Consider the following 6,515-nt stretch of genomic DNA (forward strand, 5'->3'; position numbering starts at 1 on the left):
TACCTTTTTGTTCCTCACTGATCCCCATCATGCCATCCACAATGACTTTCCAAGACTGCCTCCATAGCACCTGTTCTCCATCTCTGCCTCTACTATTCTATATTCTAATTCAACCATCTTTCCTTACCAGTAATTATTGGCTAAACTGTGTCCCCTCAAAATTCATACATTGAAATTCTAATCTCCAGTACCTAAGAATGTGACTGCATTTGGATTCAAAGAGGTAATTATGTGCCGAAACCGGTTTGGCTCGTTGGATAGAGCGTCGGCCTGTGGACTGAAGGGTCCCAGGTTCGATTCCAGTCAAGGGCATGTACCTTGGTTGCGGGCACATCCCCAGTAGGGGGTGTGCAGGAGGCAGCTGATTGATGTTTCTCTCTCATCGATGTTTCTAACTCTCTATCCCTCTCTCTTCCTCTCTGTAAAAAATCAATAAAATATATTTTTAAAAAAAGAGGTAATTATGCTAAAATGAATCATCAGGGTGGGCCCTAATCCAATAGACTGGCATCCCTATAAGAAGAGGACACAACTACACACAGAAGGGAAACCACATGAAGACGGAGAGAAGATGACCATCTACAAATCAAAGAGAGAGACCTCCAAAGACACCAACTCGGTCAATACCTTGATCTTGGACTTTCAGCCTATAGACTTGTGAGAAAATAAATGTGTTGTTTAAACCACCACGTCTGTTGTACTTTTGTCCTGGCGGTCCTAGAAAATTAATGTGCATAATACTGTCACACTTGCATCCTCTGGGTCTCTTTGTCTCCCATCATGACTCTGACTCACGTTAATCTTTCTATACAGTTGCCAGGGGATTATATCTAAAACCCATCTAACATTTAAATGTTTCCTTTTAAACCCTTCAAAAGCTATACAATGGTTAAAGGAATCAATTCTAAACTCTCTTTATGATACTCTCCTGCCCACCTTGGTAGTCTCCCTTTCAGTTCCCACCATGGACCTCACAAGCAACTTGTATACTTGGGAATTAATCTGTTTCTCACCCCGCCCCCCTTAAAATATTTTTAAATATTTCAGAGAGGAAGGGAGAGGAAGAGAGAGATTGAAACATCAATGATGAGAATCATTGTCCCCCACCAGTGATTGAGCCGCAACCCTAGCATGTGCCCCAACCAGAATGGGACCGTGACCTCCTGATTCGTAGGTTAATGTTCAACCGCTGAGCCACCACAGCTGGGCTCTCTCCCCCTTTTTAAATACGCTTCCCTTTTGTGGGGAAGATTCTTTTTGCAAACCAGATTTATGATTCTCTGTAATCAACATCTAAATATAAAAATAAAATTGTTTTGCCCTAAGCCCTGCACATTCATTCCTTTTTCTATCCAGAGAGACCTTTTTATTTACTTTGTTGTCTTTCTTTTTACAAATAAAAGTCCCATTTTTACAATGCAGGATTACAAAACCAAGCTATCCTGCATTGGCCAAATAAAATGTAAGGAATGATGATTTTATAGACAACGTGATGAGTTGATATATGTATACATGCTTTTATTATGTATATGCTTAGAGTATGGTGGAGTCAAACTCCACCATTCTCACTTTAAGCATATACATAATAAAAGCATGTATACGTATATCAACTCATCACGTTGAACTGTTTGACATTGAAATTGGGACTCAAAAGAACTGTTGGCCCAGAAAGAAACTCACTACAGACTGATTCATTTGCCTCTCAGCATAACCATTATTGCTTGTCTCATTTTCGGTTCTTATAAGTGTATTTCTAGTAGCACATGATCTCACTCATCTAGGGGAAATAATGAACAAAATAAACTGTCGAACAAAAACAGACCCAGAGATAGGGAAGCATCGATCAGACTGTCAAACCTCAGAGGGAAAGTAAGGGAGGGTGGGGGTAAGGGGGAGAGATCAACCAAAGGACTTGTATGCATGCATATGAGCCTAACCAGTGGTCACGGACAACAGGGGGGTGGGGGCATGCTTGGGGAGGGGTTTGGGATGGGAATGGGGAGATGAGGACAAATATGTGATACCTTAATCAATAAAGAAATTTAAAAAAAAAATAAAGTGAGTATGGTGAAGCAGATGTTCAATTTTTCATTTATATATCTACGAGCAGATGAGGGAGACAGTTCCTCCACATCCTCTCCACCGCAGGGAATTGGCATGTGCTGAGCCATTTCAGCATATGCTGAGTGACATCTCACTGAGGTTTTATTGGCTTTTCTTTGTTTAGTGGTCATTTAAGTATCCAACTTTGTGAAGTGCCTACCCATGTCTTTTTCACACTCTGTGATAAGCAAGGTAAAATATAATTTTTCTTCCTCTGTATTATCTATGTCTACTGGACTATCTCAGCATTTTATTTGCTTTCTTGACTGGAGCCTTTTACCAAATTCAATGGCTCCCACCCAACTTCCCTCCTCCAATCACGAATCTTCATAGAATAAAAGACAGATACAGGAGGCTGGATGCAATTTTATAGTGAAAATATTTGACAGGAAGATTTCCAGAAGGGAAAAGGGTTGAGAATCTTCAGTACGAAGGTTGACTTGAGGTGGTAAATTTTAACAATTTAAATTCCTCAATTACAGGAGAAATAATGGTTGAAGATGAATCCACACAGCACATTTGGTTGTTTTCAGCACAGTAATGTAATTCAATTTCTGATTGTTTGCATTTCTTTCTGCACATTCCTTTGTTATCCTCACACGTAATTGCAAATTTCATTGACTTAATTCTGGGGTATAATCTTTTCATGCTTCCTGGAAAAAAAATATGGCTATGGTTAGACTCTATGCACAAGAGATGGAACCAAAATCATCTAGATTCAAACCCAAGCTCTGTTCTTAGCTAGATGTTGGTCTTTGGAAAGTGATCTCAGCTCTCTGTCCCTTTGTTGCTCTCATCTGTACAATGGCAATAACAAGAAAATACTACTTCTTTCAGTTATTGTGATTATTAAATGAGTTCATATATGTAAGTTCTTAGAATAATGTCTGACACTTATTAAGAGGTAACTAAACATTAGGTTTTGTTGTTATAATTGTTGTCATTCCCACTGTTATTATTATTAGATAAAGGTATTTTCCCAAGAGTTTATGACTACAGGCTTGGGCAAGTTCCCATTTGCCTAAATAGATATATGTTCTCAATGCTCAGCTTGTTCGAGATAGCCAGTGTTTATCACAAATTAGGACATACACATGTTTATAAGTGCTTCCGTGTTTTGAAATAATAAGCATGTACTATACATGACACCTTCTGTGCCTTGCCTCCCGCAGAAATAGTATTTATACCAATGGACACAATAGCAGGGACACATGCGTACAACTCAATTTATTCCAAGATCTACAAACCCTACATGGACACGTGTGTGTTTGCAATACACATGCATAATTGTGTATTCAAAACTTTGTATCAATGCACAGGCAAGCAAACCAGATTATACATGTGTATCCAAGCCTTTTGTCTGAAAACACTTTAGTGATACAATTCCTGGCATTCAGCTAGCATATCTATCAGCACTATTTAGTAGCAACAGCTGGATTTCTCAAAAAAAAAAAAAATAAGGCCTTTAGAAAGAAAATAATAACTACTAGCAATCATTTAACACCACTTGTGTCAAGAATTTTTATATGTTACTTCAATGAAAACTATCATTATATATTTTTTTTTTTCAATTAAGAAAACTGAAGCACAAAGAGATACCATTTTTCTGCCGAGGTCCTCAAATTGGTAAGGGAGGGAACCAAGATTTAGTTTCTGGTCTACATGACTCAGAAATCTGGAGTGACATCATCAGCAAGATGGCAGACAAGAAAGTTTCAGGTCCTCCTTTCTCTCACAGAAGAAAGCAAATAAACATGTGGACCAAAGTAGCTTTGTGAAAAGGAACTCCAGAACCAGTTAAGAAGCTGCATTAATCAAGCAAACACCTAACAACAACAACAAAATTCACACTCAAGAATGTTAGGAACATTTATGGCATTTTTACTCTTTTTCCCCATCTACTTTTTGGTGCAACATGGCATGATCCAGAAGAAGCCACCCAATTCTCAGCTCTTCCATCAGGATGGAAAGAAAAAGTGGAATTTGCTTATAATTTTCTGGGTAGTGTTTAAGCCATCTGAGGGACTAGTGTCTGCCTTATTTGACTCAGAGAATTGAAGAAAATGGGGCATAATTTGGACATCAGATTGGAGGCTGCTGAAAGCAGTGGTGGGCACTACAGCTTGTGAGACTATAGTCTCATGGGAGCCTCAGAATAAGAACTCCTAAATATAGGAAGCAAAAATTGACAGAATTGAAGGAAGAAACAGACAGTTTTCGTGGTCCCAGATTGACCCTAAAAAATGGAGATCTATGAACTGTCAGACAAACGATTTAGAATAATTCTCAAAGAAATTTAGTGAACTATAAGAAAACAGACAACTAAATGAAATTAGAAAAACAATGAATGAACAAAATGAAAAGTTCAACAAAGAAATATAAACCATTAAAACACACACACACACACACACACACACACACACACACACACACACAGAAATCCTAAAGTTGAAGAATACAATGACTGACCTAAAGAATCCAGTAGGAACCTATAACAGCAGATTTGACCTAGCAGAGGAAAGAATTAGTGAACTATAAGATAGGTCATTTAAAGTTATGCAGTCAGAGGAGCAAAAAGAAAACAAATGAAAAAGAGTGAAGAAAGCTTGCATCAATTATGGATTACCAGTAAGAGATAATATATGCATTATTGGAGTCCTAGAAGGAAAAGAGAGAGATAGAGAACAGAAAGCTTATTTAAAGAAACAGTGGATGTGAACTCCCCAAATACAGGGAGAATTAAACATGCAAGTCCATGAAATTAATGTCACACAAAAGTTCAACCCAAAAAGAACATTACAATAAAACTGCTAAAATTAAAGGCAAAGAGAAAAATTTTAAAGCAGCAAAAGAATTTTTTCACATATAAAGGAACCCCCATAGGTCTATAAGCAATTTTCTTAGAAATTTTTAAAAAACCAACAGACAGACAAAAAACATTGCAGGCCAGGGCAGTGTGGATGATATATTCAAGTGCAAAAAGGAAAAACTACTAACCAAGAATACCTTGCCCAGCAAAGTTTCTTTCAGGAATGAAGAAAAGATAAAGCTGAGAAAGTTCATTACCAAGATCACTTAAAAAGATGCAGAAAAACTCAGGTGTCTCATTCAAGTCCAACAGCCCCATCACAAGTTAATCCAAACTCTATCCATATCAACCTCACATTCACCTTCCTTAAAACAAACACCTGACAAAACCTGACTCCAAATCCCAACCTTACTTCCATCCTATGCTATCCCAAGACAAACACAACAATAATCAAGCTACTCAGCACCAATATCCAGCTTCAACTCAACAATAAACCCTAATAGATAGTCCATCTACTCCAATTCCAAGCTTCATCCAACTTCACTGCAAGAGCCATTCAACCACAAATATTGTTCCCAATCCTGCCTATTCCAAACCCAGTCTAATTTCATAAATACAATCTCTCACTTTCAGCTAATTACTATTTATTCTTCTACCATTACCCCAACCAAAAGGTCTTATCTTCTCCTCACCAAATTCACTTCCCAATCTCCAAAGTAACCCTTTGATTGATCTTATAAATTCTCAATTAGGACTTAATTCCACAAACATAATCCATGTCCAAGCTTTCATCCCAATAACATTGCTACCCTAATATGATCTATGCTAAATATTCTCTACTACTCCTTCACCCAAGAACACCAAACCTTTAAATGGATCATAGCAGCATAAATCCAGTAAGATCCTGGCATAATATGAACCTTAAGTTAACATCCCTAAGTTGTCTGACATTAGGTTACCAACATTGCAAAACCACATGCAGTACCCCAGAACTTTTGAGAGTGCCTTGAGTTACCTGAAGTCTTATGAACCAGAATCAGAAAGATGACAATGGTAATTAAATAAGCCTTCATAACTGACAGATTCTGAGAGAATGAAGGGCACACACAGGGGACAGAATAGAGATATTTGCAGCAGGGCAGTGCCCTGCTTTATTCGTTTCAGAAGTAGGTTAGGTTGTGGGCAGTGATCTAAGAAAGATGGGACATACTTGAGGTCATCCAGGCAGAAAGATAACATGTATTACATATGTCATCTGGGCACTCTGTGTGAATGTAGGAGCTTTGCCAGCACCCACACCAAGGTGGGCCTTCCCAGTAAGAGACAAAGTAAAATTAAAGAGTGTAAATTGGAAAGAAAAATTGGAATGAATAAAAGAGTTAACCAGCACAATAATGAAAACAACAACTAATAAGTAATTCTAAGAAATAAAGAAGCTTAAAAAATAGTTCTTTATACTCCTGTCACCACATTAATCAGTAGCACTTATTGTATATACTAGTACAGCAGTGTACTAGCCATCAGGATAAAAGAAAAAAAAAAACGATGTGGGGAAATTGAGGGATGGGGGATGGAAAAAGGAAAAAAATATGAGAAGTAAAAA

This window comes from Eptesicus fuscus, chromosome 12 (genome assembly GCF_027574615.1).
Source record: "Eptesicus fuscus isolate TK198812 chromosome 12, DD_ASM_mEF_20220401, whole genome shotgun sequence".
Lineage (NCBI taxonomy): Eukaryota > Metazoa > Chordata > Mammalia > Chiroptera > Vespertilionidae > Eptesicus > Eptesicus fuscus.